This window comes from Ranitomeya imitator, chromosome 10, assembly GCF_032444005.1.
Source record: "Ranitomeya imitator isolate aRanImi1 chromosome 10, aRanImi1.pri, whole genome shotgun sequence".
Taxonomy (NCBI): Eukaryota; Metazoa; Chordata; class Amphibia; order Anura; family Dendrobatidae; genus Ranitomeya; species Ranitomeya imitator.
Genome location: NC_091291.1, coordinates 16,211,126 through 16,226,246, shown reverse-complemented (window position 1 = coordinate 16,226,246; position 15,121 = coordinate 16,211,126). Strand labels below are relative to the sequence as shown.

Here is a 15,121-nt window from a genome sequence, read left to right as displayed (position 1 = left end):
TTTAATCCCACCGCTCTCCTGAGTATTCTGCTTTTTATTTTTTTCAAATCCGCCACACGGTTCCAGAGATAGGAGCCTTTTTGTAAAAAGATAATTCTTACGATCTTCATAAAAAAGGCGTGGCTCTAATAAGATAATTAGGCATACACACGCCCCTGGAGAATCATGAGCCACACCTTCTTTTAAAGGGCATCAAAATCAGTACTACGTAAAAAGGCTCATATCTCTGGAACGGTATGTCGGATTTGAAAGATATAAAAACAGGAATACTCAGGGGATCAGCGGGAATAAAATATGACCAATAACTGGTCACTTTCGATCTGGCGACAGATCCACTTTAAGGTGGATTCACCATGCCGTGATTTAAAGGATACCTAAATAGATGGTCAGAACTATACTCAAATTTTTGGGTGCCAACAGGGAAACAATCCCCAGTATGTAAATTTCCTATTGCCGCTCAGCTCTTCTGCTATCATGTCTCTTTTCTGCATGACGGGACAAATGCTCATTACTTAATATGCAGTATTTTCTTAAGCATGACTTAAAGGGAAATGTAAATCTTTTAAGTGGTTTCAGCAGATGAATGATAAGAATTTGAGGAATGAGACCTTCTCAAATAGAGCAGAGACACGGCAACCCAAGACTACTGAACGTAAGGAGTAAGTAGGGGAAATCCATGTAAGCTTGTCTCGGTTAGTTTCCTCTGCGGTGGAAGACTGGAGCTCATTAGGCTACAGTCACACCGAGGCTTTAATTTAAAGAGTTTTAAAAAAACATCAGTTTTCAAACAGAAACTACTTAAAACTCTCCTTTTTTAGTAGGTTTTGCAGCATTTTTTTTTTTCCTAAAGCTGTTTTGGAGGAGTTTTGCTTTTTTTTACACAGAATTCAACAATCACAATAGGTGATGTCACAGCTCACCTCCTCCTCTTCCTGTACAATGATTGATAACACCTCTATATACAGTAGATAACACAGGATCTACCATTCACAATAGGTGATGTCACAGCTCACCTCCTCCTCCTGTACAATGACTGATAACACCTCTATATACAGTAGATAGCACAGGATCCACCATTCACAATAGGTGATGTCACAGCTCACCTCCTCCTCCTGTACAATGACTGATAACACCTCTATATACTGTAGATAACACAGGATCCACCATTCACAATAGGTGATGTCACAGCTCACCTCCTCCTCCTGTACAATGACTGATAACACCTCTATATACTGTAGATAACACAGGATCCACCATTCACAATAGGTGATGTCACAGCTCACCTCCTCCTCCTGTACAATGACTGATAACACCTCTATATACAGTAGATAGCACAGGATCCACCATTCACAATAGGTGATGTCACAGCTCACCTCCTCCTCCTGTACAATGACTGATAACACCTCTATATACTGTAGATAACACAGGATCCACCATTCACAATAGGTGATGTCACAGCTCACCTCCTCCTCCTGTACAATGACTGATAACACCTCTATATACAGTAGATAACACAGGATCTACCATTCACAATAGATGATGTCACAGCTCACCTCCTCCTCCTGTACAATGACTGATAACACCTCTATATACAGTAGATAGCACAGGATCCACCATTCACAATAGGTGATGTCACAGCTCACCTCCTCCTCCTGTACAATGACTGATAACACCTCTATATACTGTAGATAACACAGGATCCACCATTCACAATAGGTGATGTCACAGCTCACCTCCTCCTCCTGTACAATGACTGATAACACCTCTATATACAGTAGATAACACAGGATCTACCATTCACAATAGGTGATGTCACAGCTCACCTCCTCCTCCTGTACAATGACTGATAACACCTCTATATACAGTAGATAGCACAGGATCCACCATTCACAATAGGTGATGTCACAGCTCACCTCCTCCTCCTGTACAATGACTGATAACACCTCTATATACTGTAGATAACACAGGATCCACCATTCACAATAGGTGATGTCACAGCTCACCTCCTCCTCCTGTACAATGACTGATAACACCTCTATATACAGTAGATAGCACAGGATCCACCATTCACAATAGGTGATGTCACAGCTCACCTCCTCCTCCTGTACAATGACTGATAACACCTCTATATACTGTAGATAACACAGGATCCACCATTCACAATAGGTGATGTCACAGCTCACCTCCTCCTCCTGTACAATGACTGATAACACCTCTATATACAGTAGATAACACAGGATCCACCATTCACAATAGGTGATGTCACAGCTCACCTCCTCCTCCTGTACAATGACTGATAACACCTCTATATACAGTAGATAACACAGGATCCACCATTCACAATAGGTGATGTCACAGCTCACCTCCTCCTCCTGTACAATGACTGATAACACCTCTATATACAGTAGAGAACACAGGATCCACCATGCACAATAGGTGATGTCACAGCTCACCTTCTCCTCCTGTACAATGACTGATAACACCTCTATATACAGTAGATAACACAGGATCCACCATTCACAATAGGTGATGTCACAGCTCACCTCCTCCTCCTGTACAATGACTGATAACACCTCTATATACAGTAGATAACACAGGATCCACCATTCACAATAGGTGATGTCACAGCTCACCTCCTCCTCCTGTACAATGACCGATAACACCTCTATATACAGTAGATAACACAGAATCCACCATTCACAATAAGTTATGTCACAGCTCACCTCCTCCTCCTGTACAGTGACTGATAACTCCTCTATATACAGTAGATAACACAGGATCCACCATTCACAATAGGTGATATCACAGCTCACCTCCTCCTCCTGTACAGTGACTGATAACTCCTCTATATACAGTAGATAACACAGGATCCACCATTCACAATAGGTGATGTCACAGCTCACCTCCTCCTCCTGTACAGTGACTGATAACTCCTCTATATACAGTAGATAACACAGGATCCACCATTCACAATAGGTGATGTAACAGCTCACCTCCTCCTCCTGTGCAATGACTGATAACACCTCTATATACAGTAGATAACACAGGATCCACCATTCTCAATAGGTGATGTCACAGCTCACCTCCTCCTCCTGTACAGTGACTGATAACTCCTCTATATACAGTAGATAACACAGGATCCACCATTCACAATAGGTGATATCACAGCTCACCTCCTCCTCCTGTACAATGACTGATCACACCTCTATATACAGTAGATAACACAGGATCCACCATTCACAATAGGTGATATCACAGCTCACCTCCTCCTCCTGTACAATGACTGATCACACCTCTATATACAGTAGATAACACAGGATCCACCATTCACAATAGGTGATATCACAGCTCACCTCCTCCTCCTGTACAATGACTGATAACATCTCTATAGGTCATTTTCTGTTGATAATGTCCCTTTAGGGTCCAAACTAGGCAGCGTCCTTCGAAGGTCTAAATAGAAATTGTAACTTTGCTGGCACATCTGCCATTGTATTTGGATAGCATATATCTTGGAAACTAAAAAAAAAATGATAATATCACATATGCCCTCATAAAAAAGGAGGCAATATGGCTTATATGCGACAGATGCTTCATTATCAGGAGGTTCACCATACGGACTAGTAAGACTCCTGCTATGGACAGTCATAGATCCTTCCCATTAATATAGACATAAGCTGCAATACCGGATGTAACCACTGCAGAAGAGTGGCGCTGTTTCCAGAGAATGATAAAACCTTTTTCTAATCACTTTCAACCGCTTTATCCTGTTCCAGGGACCCTGAGAATTATGAATCAGACCCTCCTGCATTTCAAGCACAGGCGCCATAGGACTAATCATGGAGAAGCCTCCCGTGTCTTCCGTATCCCACATTTCAGCAGATTTCTATTTCGAAAACACGAATAATGGAGGAATCTTATAAATTATAAATGTCACTGACCGCTCTCACTTGCAGGTGTCTGCGGTAACCTTTAAATCATGTGAACAAGAGCGTATCACGATTAATACCGCCTGGTAATTATAATAATGGATAGGGCTGGTGATTAATTAATACCTGCAACCGCACGGACACAATGTAATGGCACAATGACATCAACAAAAGACCACACACTCAAAAAAAGATGGAAATAATCGTCACAAAATGACTTCTTCTTTATATCAGGTTTTATTTTTGCCATTTGTATTCCATATGTATTAAAATAAAAAATATGAATCTTGCAATTCTCACGCCGGACATCGGGGCTTTTTTTTTTAGACTCTAACTTTATGTTGTTTCAGGAAACAATATATGTACATTAGCAGCAATGAATAGACTCAGACCCTATCTTTTCTGAAGCATCCAATGAGGGTGTGAAAAAGGCATTGTGAAGGGAAGGTGAGCTGTGACATCTCATATTGTGCCTGGTGAATCTTATGTTATCTACTCTATATAGAGGTGTTATCAGTCATTGTACAGGGGGAGGAGGTGAGCTGTGACATCACCTATTGTGAATGGTGGATCCTGTGTTATCTACTGTATATAGAGGTGTTATCAGTCATTGTACAGGAGGAGGAAGTGAGCTGTGACATCACCTATTGTGAATGGTGGATCCTGTGTTATCTACTGTATATAGAGGTGTTATCAGTCATTGTACAGGAGGAGGAGGAGGTGAGCTGTGACATCACCTATTGTGAATGGTGGATCCTGTGTTATCTACTGTATATAGAGATGTTATCAGTCATTGTAAAGGAGGAGGAGGTGAGCTGTGACATCACCTATTGTGAATGGTGGATCCTGTGTTATCTACTGTACATAGAGGTGTTATCAGTCATTGTACAGAAGGAGGAGGAGGTGAGCTGTGACATCTCATATTGTGCCTGGTGAATCTTATGTTATCTACTATATATAGAGGTGTTATCAGTCATTGTACAGGGGGAGGAGGTGAGCTGTGACATCACCTATTGTGAATGGTGGATCCTGTGTTATATACTGTATATAGAGATGTTATCAGTCATTGTACAGGAGGAGGAGGAGGAGGAGGTGAGCTGTGACATCACCTATTGTGAATGGTGGATCCTGTGTTATATACTGTATATAGAGGTGTTATCAGTCATTGTACAGGAGGAGGAGGAGGTGAGCTGTGACATCACCTATTGTGAATGGTGGATCCTGTGTTATCTACTGTATATAGAGATGTTATCAGTCATTGTAAAGGAGGAGGAGGTGAGCTGTGACATCACCTATTGTGAATGGTGGATCCTGTGTTATCTACTGTACATAGAGGTGTTATCAGTCATTGTACAGGAGGAGGTGAGCTGTGACATCACCTATGGTGAATGATGGATCCTGTGTTATCTTCTGTATATAGAGGTGTTATCTGTCATTGTACAGGAGGAGGTGAGCTGTGACATCACCTACGGTGAATGGTGGATCCTGTGTTACCTACTGTATATAGAGATGTTATCAGTCATTGTACAGGAGGAGGAGGTGAGTTGTGACACCTCCTATTGTGAATGGTGGATCCTGTGTTATCTACTGTATATAGAGGTGTTATCAGTCATTGAACAGGAGGAGGAGGTGAGCTGTGATATCACCTATTGTGAATGGTGGATCCTGTGTTTTCTACTGTACATAGAGGTGTTATCAGTCATTGTACAGGAGGAGGAGGTGAGCTGTGACATCACCTATTATGAATGGTGGATCCTGTGCAGTGTCGAACTGGGGTGTCAAGGGCCCACCAGTAACAATGACTTTGGGGTTCCACTTTTCACCTGCATACAAATATTTCACTACCCTTGTACACAATTTAACCTATATCTCTAAATAATAAAAATGGGCAGATTGGTTAGTGAATGATGAGATGCTGCTTTTTTCTTTACAGAGTAAATCATGTGAATTATGCCATGTTCTACCCATATATTGGGGCTGGGGGCCCGTGTCTGCACAGGGGCCCACCGGGGGGTTCCCCTGTTCCCCTATGGGACAGTCAGAGCTTGATCCTGTGTTATCTACTGTATATAGAGGTGTTATCTGTCATTGTACAGGAGGAGGAGGTGAGCTGTGACATCACCTATTGTGAATGGTAGATCCTGTGTTATCTACTGTATATAGAGGTGTTATCAGTCATTGTACAGGAGGAGGAGGTGAGCTGTGATATCACCTATTGTGAATGGTGGATCCTGTGTTATCTACGGTCTATAGAGGTGTTATCAGTCATTGTACAGGAGGAGGAGGTGAGCTGTGATATCACCTATTGTGAATGGTGAATCCTGTGTTATCTACTGTATATAGAGGTGTTATCAGTCATTGTACAGGAGGAGGAGGTGAGCTGTGATATCACCTATTGTGAATGGTGAATCATGTATTATCTACTGTATATAGAGGTGTTATCAGTCATTGTACAGGAGGAGGTGAGCTGTGATATCACCTATTGTGAATGGTAGATCCTGTGTTATCTACTGTATATAGAGGTGTTATCAGCCATTGTACAGGAGGAGGAGGTGAGCTGTGACATCACCTATTGTGAATGGTGGATCCTGTGTTATCTACTGCATATAGAGGTGTTATCAGTCATTGTAGAGGAGGAGGTGAGCTGTGACATCACCTATTGTGAATGGTGGATCCTGTGTTATCTACTGCATATAGAGGTGTTATCAGTCATTGTACAGGAGGAGGTGAGCTGTGACATCACCTATTGTGAATTGTGGATCCTGTGTTATCTACTGTATATAGAGGTGTTATCAGTCATTGTACAGGAGGAGGAGGTGAGCTGTGACATCACCTATTGTGAATGGTGGATCCTGTGTTATCTACTGTATATAGAGGTGTTATCAGTCATTGTACAGGAGGAGGTGAGCTGTTATATTACATATTGTGAATGGTGGATCCTGTGTTATCTACTATATATAGAGGTGTTATCAGTCATTGTACAGGAGGAGGAGGTGAGCTGTTATATTACATATTGTGAATGGTGGATCTTGTTATCTACTGTATATAGAGGTGTTATCAGTCATTGTAGAGGAGGAGGTGAGATGTGACATCAACTATTGTGAATGGTGGATCCTGTGTTATCAGTCATTGTACAGGAGGAGGGGGTGAGCTGTGACATCACCTATTGTGAATGGTGGATCCTGTGTTATCTACTGTATATAGCGGTGTTATCAGTCATTGTACAGGAGGAGGAGGTGAGCTGTGATATCTCTTATTGTGAATGGTGGATCTTGTGTTATCTACTGTATAAACATTAAGAGCTTGCTGCTGTTATAGACAGTTGTTGGCTGTATTACGCAGCAGGCATTCGTTGTGTATGGAGCATGCGCAGCCCACATCCACCATACATACTGTATATGGCTGATTTTGGAAGGGTTTAAAGATGGTCCAGCACCTATTACGGCACCTACATCATTCATGTGACCACTGCCCCATTTCTATACCGTCAGAATATGTTTATTTTGCGTTTTATCGTCCCTCTCCAGCTATTCCAGTATCTCAAATGTCGGGGCATGCCAATGCACCTATGGTTTGCTTGGATGAGAGCCGTAATTTACATTAATCCTCTGCGCAAAGGGTTAATGCATGATGTTGATGGACATAAAAGTTTTCGTTTCTGAGCACGTCGGAGTCCTTCCTACCCCCCAGCTGTCTGCACATGAAGGGAATGTGATGGAATGTGCTATTATTGTTGGGTAATGTTACTGGAGCCTGGTCATTTCCTGGTGCAGGACCTCTGACCCCCACACAGACATGGGATTTACACCCCTGCACCACAAGTCCTGGCAAGACTCTGAAGTCTCCTAAAAAAAAAATCCCCCCCCTCACAAAAAAAAAATATTGGTGTAAATTGCCATCTAATGGAACCATATGAGGCTAGTTCATCTCATAGTATTTGTAAATTAGGGAATATTTGGGTATGGAAATCGCTTTTTTTTTTAATAATCCTCCAACCATAAGCTGATCAGGTCCTGCTGGTGAAATCCCTAATGATCGGGGAACTCAGTATGTGTTTATTTTCTCTGCAGCACCCCCGCAGGAGAAATGTAGTATTACAGCGGTCCAATTCAGAGCAATAGGCCATGCAGGTAATGCACAGATCTGCCAGGTCCTCTAGATAAAGACAGGGCTACTTTGATAGATAAGATTCCTTAATCCCATTTAGTGAGTAGAGGGGGCACTTAGTTTTGGATCCTAAATTCTTGGTCCCAGTGGAAAATGGTTACAAAGACTGTCTCTCGTTATGGAGGACCTGTCCTTTACCATACAGATGAACACTAATAGGCAAAGTGTAATACTTCATTTGCCCTGCGGATGTGCTGTAGGAAAACATAACACCTACTATTACATTTCTAAATTTCCTAAAGTTTATACTCCTGGGAACTCTTCCATGCAAACCGTCAAATAGGAGAATTCCTTTAACACATCCTGTTTCCCAATGAGAGGCAGAAAGTAATGAGCAGTTGCTTCATTTCTAAAAAAATTTTTCGACAACTGACATATGTTCCTGTAATTGGGAAAAACTCCCTTCTTCTAACCATTTAGGTGCCCAGTCGTTATGGACGTAAGGATCTCAGGGATTGACCTACCTGGATTAGAGGTTATCATTGCCCTTTAAACTGAGTGACTTGGGTCAGATGTTTGGGATCTCCTTCCACAAGCTTCTCACAATAGTTGGTCAGAATTTGGGCCCATTCCTCCTGACAAAACTGGTGTAACTGATCCAGGTTTGTAGGTCGCCTTGCTCATACCTCCGTTTTCAGTTTTGCCCATAAATATGGATTGAGATCAGGGTTTTGTGATGGTCGCTCCAAAACATTGACTTTGTTATCCTTACGCCACATTGTTACTATTTTAGCAGTATACTTCGGGTTATTGTCTATTTTAAAGACCCATTTCCGCCCAAGCTTTATCCTCCCGGCTGATGTCTTGAGATGTAGCTTCAGTATTGCCACAAAATCTTCTTTTCTAATGATTCCATCTATTTTGTGAAGTGCACCAGTCCCTCCTGCACGAAAACAAGCCCACAACATGATGCGGCCACCACCGTGTTTCACAGTGGGGATGGTGTTCTTAGGCTTCCAAGCTTCTCCCTTTTTCCTCAAAGGTAACGATGGTCATTATGCCCCAAATGTTAAATTTTAGTTTCATCAGACCACAGGACGTCTCCAATAATTAAGGTCTTTGTTCCTCTGCACATTTTGAAACATTAATCTGGCTTTTTTATGTTTCTTTTGGAGTAATGGCTTCTTCCTGGCAGAGTGGCCTTTCAGCCCATGTTGATATAGTACTCGTTTCACTGTGGATATTGACACAATCCTACCAGCTTCCACCATTATCTTCACAAGGTCTTTTCCTTTTGTCCTTGGGTTGATATTCAAATGTCGGACCAAAGCATATTCATCTCTGGGACACAGTACCTATCTCCTTCCTGAGCGGTATGATGACCGGACATTGCCATCTTGGTTATATTTGTGTATAATTGTTATACAGATGAACGAGACACCTTCAGGTATCTTGAAATTGTACCCAAGGATGAGCCAGACTTGTGCAAGTCCACAATTCTCTTCCTGATATCTTGAATGATTTCTTGAGACTTTCCCATGATGCTACACAAAGAAGCAGTGTGTTTCAGGTGTGCATTAAAATACACCCACGTGTGTGTATCTAATTAACTCAGATGTTGTCAAAAAATCAGAAGCTTCCAAACACATGACATCATCATATGGGCAGTCCAGGATTGTTTAAAGGCATAATAATCTTAATGTATGTAAACGTTTGACTCTGCAGTAAGTAATAAAAATGCCTTAAACCATTCTCTATCTCTCATTATTCTGGAATTTGGCAAATATTAATAATAATGGTAATCCTAATTGACCTAACACGGGAAAGGTTTATTCTAATTTCATGTCAGAAATTGAGAAAAACCTGCAGATGTGTCTTTTTATATAGAGTGTATGGAAACTTCTGGTTTCAACTGTATACTATGTGATACTCTATAGTAATCTCCTATAAACTATGCTACCAAAAGTCGCACATCAACACACTCAAAAACACAGTGCAGCACTGCTGACACAGCGGGAAACCCCATTCATTACTTTCCTAAAGTGAATATTTGGTCTGCAGCCATAAATATTGGTGAACCACACACATGAGATGTCACCCATTATATCTGCAGCCTGTACAATATGCATATATAACATGTCACCCCTCACACCCGCAATCTGTACTACACATATATAACATGTCACCCCTCACACCCGCAGTCTGTACTACACATATATAACATGTCACCCCTCACACCCGCAATCTGTACTACACATATATAACATGTCACCCCTCACACCCGCAGTCTGTACTACACATATATAACATGTCACCCCTCACACCCGCAATCTGTACTACACATATATAACATGTCACCCCTCACACCCGCAATCTGTACTACACATAAATAACATGTCACCCCTCACACCCGCAATCTGTACTACACATATATAACATGTCACCCCTCACACCCGCAATCTGTACTACACATATATAACATGTCACCCCTCACACCCGCAATCTGTACTACACATATATAACATGTCACCCCTCACACCCGCAGTCTGTACTACACATATATAACATGTCACCCCTCACACCCGCAATCTGTACTACACATATATAACATGTCACCCCTCACACCTGCAATCTGTACTACACATATATAACATGTCACCCCTCACACCTGCAATCTGTACTACACATATATAACATGTCACCCCTCACACCTGCAATCTGTACTACACATATATAACATGTCACCCCTCACACCCGCAATCTGTACTACACATATATAACATGTCACCCCTCACACCCGGAATCTGTACTACACATATATAACATGTCACCCCTCACACCCGCAATCTGTACTACACATATATAACATGTCACCCCTCACACCCGCAATCTGTACTACACATATATAACATGTCACCCCTCACACCCGCAATCTGTACTACACATATATAACATGTCACCCCTCACACCCGCAGTCTGTACTACACATATATAACATGTCACCCCTCACACCCGCAATCTGTACTACACATATATAACATGTCACCCCTCACACCCGCAATCTGTACTACACATATATAACATGTCACCCCTCACACCTGCAATCTGTACTACACATATATAACATGTCACCCCTCACACCTGCAATCTGTACTACACATATATAACATGTCACCCCTCACACCTGCAATCTGTACTACACATATATAACATGTCACCCCTCACACCTGCAATCTGTACTACACATATATAACATGTCACCCCTCACACCCGCAATCTGTACTACACATATATAACATGTCACCCCTCACACCCGGAATCTGTACTACACATATATAACATGTCACCCCTCACACCCGCAATCTGTACTACACATATATAACATGTCACCCCTCACACCCGCATGCTGTACTACACATATATAACATGTCACCCCTCACACCCGCAATCTGTACTACACATATATAACATGTCACCCCTCACACCCGCAATCTGTACTACACATATATAACATGTCACCCCTCACACCCGCAGTCTGTACTACACATATATAACATGTCACCCCTCACACCCGCAATCTGTACTACACATATATAACATGTCACCCCTCACACCTGCAATCTGTACTACACATATATAACATGTCACCCCTCACACCCGCAATCTGTACTACACATATATAACATGTCACCCCTCACACCTGCAATCTGTACTACACATATATAACATGTCACCCCTCACACCTGCAATCTGTACTACACATATATAACATGTCACCCCTCACACCTGCAATCTGTACTACACATATATAACATGTCACCCCTCACACCCGCAATCTGTACTACACATATATAACATGTCACCCCTCACACCCGCAATCTGTACTACACATATATAACATGTCACCCCTCACACCCGCAGTCTGTACTACACATATATAACATGTCACCCCTCACACCCGCAATCTGTACTACACATATATAACATGTCACCCCTCACACCCGCAATCTGTACTACACATATATAACATGTCACCCCTCACACCCGCAATCTGTACTACACATATATAACGTCACCCCTCACACCCGCAATCTGTACTACACATATATAACGTCACCCCTCACACCCGCAATCTGTACTACACATATATAACATGTCACCCCTCACACCCGCAGTCTGTACTACACATATATAACATGTCACCCCTCACACCCGCAATCTGTACTACACATATATAACATGTCACCCCTCACACCCGCAGTCTGTACTACACATATATAACATGTCACCCCTCACACCCGCAATCTGTACTACACATATATAACATGTCACCCCTCACACCTGCAATCTGTACTACACATATATAACATGTCACCCCTCACACCCGCAATCTGTACTACACATATATAACATGTCACCCCTCACACCCGCAGTCTGTACTACACATATATAACATGTCACCCCTCACACCCGCAATCTGTACTACACATATATAACATGTCACCCCTCACACCCGCAATCTGTACTACACATATATAACATGTCACCCCTCACACCCGCAATCTGTACTACACATAAATAACATGTCACCCCTCACACCCGCAGTCTGTACTACACATATATAACATGTCACCCCTCACACCCGTAGTCTGTACTACACATATATAACATGTCACCCCTAACACCCGCAATCTGTACTACACATATATAACATGTCACCCCTCACACCCGCAATCTGTACTACACATATATAACATGTCACCCCTCACACCCGCAATCTGTACTACACATATATAACATGTCACCCCTCACACCCGCAGTCTGTACTACACATATATAACATGTCACCCCTCACACCCGCAATCTGTACTACACATATATAACATGTCACCCCTCACACCCGCAATCTGTACTACACATATATAACATGTCACCCCTCACACCTGCAATCTGTACTACACATATATAACATGTCACCCCTGACACCTGCAATCTGTACTACACATATATAACATGTCACCCCTCACACCTGCAATCTGTACTACACATATATAACATGTCACCCCTCACACCCGCAATCTGTACTACACATATATAACATGTCACCCCTCACACCCGCAATCTGTACTACACATATATAACATGTCACCCCTCACACCCGCAGTCTGTACTACACATATATAACATGTCACCCCTCACACCCGCAATCTGTACTACACATATATAACATGTCACCCCTCACACCCGCAGTCTGTACTACACATATATAACATGTCACCCCTCACACCCGCAGTCTGTACTACACATATATAACATGTCACCCCTCACACCCGCAATCTGTACTACACATATATAACATGTCACCCCTCACACCCGCAATCTGTACTACACATATATAACATGTCACCCCTCACACCCGCAATCTGTACTACACATATATAACGTCACCCCTCACACCCGCAATCTGTACTACACATATATAACATGTCACCCCTCACACCCGCAGTCTGTACTACACATATATAACATGTCACCCCTCACACCCGCAATCTGTACTACACATATATAACATGTCACCCCTCACACCCGCAGTCTGTACTACACATATATAACATGTCACCCCTCACACCCGCAATCTGTACTACACATATATAACATGTCACCCCTCACACCCGCAGTCTGTACTACACATATATAACATGTCACCCCTCACACCCGCAGTCTGTACTACACATATATAACATGTCACCCCTCACACCCGCAATCTGTACTACAAATATATAACATGTCACCCCTCACACCCGCAATCTGTACTACACATATATAACATGTCACCCCTGACACCCGCAATCTGTACTACACATATATAACATGTCAGCCCTCACACCCGCAGTCTGTACTACACATATATAACATGTCACCCCTCACACCCGCAATCTGTACTACACATATATAACATGTCACCCCTCACACCCGCAATCTGTACTACACATATATAACATGTCACCCCTCACACCCGCAATCTGTACTACACATAAATAACATGTCACCCCTCACACCCGCAGTCTGTACTACACATATATAACATGTCACCGCTCACACCCGTAGTCTGTACTACACATATATAACATGTCACCTCTAACACCCGCAATCTGTACTACACATATATAACATGTCACCCCTCACACCAGTAGTCTGTACTACACATATATAACATGTCACCCCTCACACCCGCAGTCTGTACTACACATATATAACATGTCACCCCTCACACCCGCAGTCTGTACTACACATATATAACATGTCACCCCTCACACCCGCAGTCTGTACTACACATATATAACATGTCACCCCTCACACCAGTAGTCTGTACTACACATATATAACATGTCACCCCTCACACCAGTAGTCTGTACTACACATATATAACATGTCACCCCTTACACCCGCAGTCTGTACTACACATATATAACATGTCACCCCTCACACCAGTAGTCTGTACTACACATATATAACATGTCACCCCTCACACCCGCAATCTGTACTACACATATATAACATGTCACCCCTCACACCTGCAATCTGTACTACACATATATAACATGTCACCCCTCACACCTGCAATCTGTACTACACATATATAACATGTCACCCCTCACACCCGCAATCTGTACTACACATATATAACATGTCACCCCTCACACCCGCAATCTGTACTACACATATATAACATGTCACCCCTCACACCCGCAGTCTGTACTACACATATATAACATGTCACCCCTCACACCCGCAATCTGTACTACACATATATAACATGTCACCCCTCACACCCGCAGTCTGTACTACACATATATAACATGTCACCCCTCACACCCGCAATCTGTACTACACAAATATAACATGTCAACCCTCACACCCGCAATCTGTACTACACATATATAACATGTCACCCCTCACACCCGGAATCTGTACTAGACATATATAACATGTCACCCCTCACACCTGCAATCTGTACTACACATATATAACATGTCACCCCTCACACCCGCAATCTGTACTACACATATATAACATGTCACCCCTCA

The 15,121-nt window shown here is 42.5% G+C and overlaps 1 long non-coding RNA gene across 1 annotated transcript in view; it reads left to right on the top strand.

Annotated features, from left to right (window-relative positions):
• Window positions 1-4,211, top strand: part of LOC138652288 (uncharacterized) — a 33,767-nt gene extending 29,556 nt beyond the window's left edge. Inside the window, exon 3 of the long non-coding RNA XR_011315590.1 lies at window positions 3,774-4,211. This is a non-coding gene — a long non-coding RNA (uncharacterized lncRNA). The remainder of the gene's footprint in view (window positions 1-3,773) is intronic.
• The last annotated feature ends 10,910 nt before the right edge of the window (window positions 4,212-15,121 follow it).